Here is a 2009-nt window from a genome sequence, read left to right on the forward strand (position 1 = left end):
GAAATAATCGTGATTTTGGGCCCAGTTTAAGCGGTTTTTCAGTATTCACGTTCTTTAACCGACGATATTTTCGTTATTATAGACCCAAACCATTTATAAATGCAATGTAAATAGCTTTCTAGGTCGAAAGCTATCCATTGAACTCAAAAAACACGCATGTGAAATTTTGATTTTTGACCGAAAAAATTATAAGGGGTAAGGGTTGATTTTTTGAAAAAAAATTTAATTTCCTCAAAATGCCTCCAATTCTACAGTTTTTTCACCTGAAGGAAGGGGGAAATGCCCCGAGCTCATCAAAAAATACGCCAAACCCAGCAGATTGGAAATAATCGTCATTTTCGGCCCATTTTCAGCAGTTTTTCAGTGTTCACGCTCTTTAACCGACGATATTTTCCTTATTATAGACCCAAACCCTTTATAAAGAAACGAAATAAACAACCGGCAAACTTACCATCATATCCAGCTTGTAGCGCATCAAATCCTGTCGGCGCGAACCAAAACTTCCAGTCTCAATCTCCTATGGACCATCCAGGCGATGGGCAGCGTGGCAGGGGAATCCTGCAAGCGAAAAGGACAGGCTTAATCGGCTGCACCGAGATGTTCCTTTATAATATAGTATAATTCGATGCAAACTAATCCCGGCTCGACAACGTACATATAAATTATTTCCACACAACTAATCCCGGTGCCATCTGGATGTCGTGTTGTGTCCAGTGAGAGCGCCGGGACACGCACAATATATTCGCGATTCTCTTATGTCGTCAATGGACAATACGGACACCATTGTTACTTTGCCAACGGCCGGACATTGTTTTAATGTCCCTTCCAGCGCACTATTAGCATGACCAGGAGCTTATCCTGGATGTCTATATCTCTCATCATCATCATCATCATCATCATGTCTACATTTYTCTGTCTAGGGACACCTTTAGCAAGTACATTTTCAATCATAAGCCTTCCAAAACGCTCCTTGCAAATTGAGCCAAAACTAGAGTGAAAAACTCAACAGTTTAAAAAAGCTTGATCACGGTAGCAAAGTGGTACTTTTAGCATTCATCAGAGCGACTTTCCTCTATCCAATGCAAGGTGTCGGAGAATTTTTWAAAAGAACCGTTTTGCCAGGGTTTTGGCCCGCTGAAATGTATCAACTTTGAGAAATTCCTTAAGAATTATTCAGTACGGGGGCAAATGGAAACTTTCTACTTTTATATAAACAACTTTCTTCTATTTGATGCCATCATTGGAAAAGCACCCAACTCGATTCAACATCATCAACATCAACCTGCCAAATCGCCCCTTGGAAATGAACCAGTTTCAAAAAGTTCCCCAAAAATTCCTGAAAAGGGAACCGACTTGAAGCTTTCACGATTTATCTAATGCCAGCTCTCAAAAGTACGCAACTCAATGGGAAGCTAAAATATGAATTTTCAAAAAACCTCCTTGTTGGGAAATGAGTAAATAAGATCTATTTGTCTGTCCTGCCAACCACATATGTTAGTCTAGGGGGCGATGTGACAATTAGTTTTTTATTTTAAGTTTTTTGTTTCTAGTAACTAAGGTAATTGGAAAAAACAAACAAGACGTGTGTAGAAATATCGTTCTGAGCAATATACATTTTTATTCGAATGAATCAATAAGTGCCATTTTGCGAACAGAAGCGATGATCAAAAAGAAGCACTTTTCTTTAGCGTTCATTTGTTTTACTTTTACGCACGGACTTTGCCGCACAGTGTGCGACAAAGTAAATGTGACAGTTTGAACTTGCCACTGTCATTATAAATTTTTTAGTATTTTTATTTAAAAATAACCGAAATGCTTTTTTAAGGAATTACGTAGGTTTATCAACAACTATTGATCCTATTTTCAAGTTTACTTACAATTTGTAAATTATACCTTTGTTACAAGTTCAGGCTCATAATCGTTTTAATGGCCTACTTATCTACTTTTGCGATGTTGTCACACGTAAAACACGATCTTTTTAAGAAGCGCAAATGTCATGCAGAGTATGC

At 38.1% G+C, this 2009-nt stretch overlaps 1 non-coding gene across 1 annotated transcript in view; it reads right to left on the reverse strand.

The window, feature by feature from the left end:
* Positions 1–412: 412 nt before the first annotated feature.
* LOC109542256 overlaps positions 413–2009 on the reverse strand; it is a 30167-nt gene continuing 28570 nt past the window's right edge. The window contains exon 3 of the transcript XR_007282246.1: positions 413–558. This is a non-coding gene — a transcript (uncharacterized LOC109542256). The remainder of the gene's footprint in view (positions 559–2009) is intronic.

Source organism: Dendroctonus ponderosae, unplaced genomic scaffold (genome assembly GCF_020466585.1).
Source record: "Dendroctonus ponderosae isolate FM_Combo_2020 unplaced genomic scaffold, Dpon_F_20191213v2 Dpon_F_20191213_9, whole genome shotgun sequence".
Lineage (NCBI taxonomy): Eukaryota > Metazoa > Arthropoda > Insecta > Coleoptera > Curculionidae > Dendroctonus > Dendroctonus ponderosae.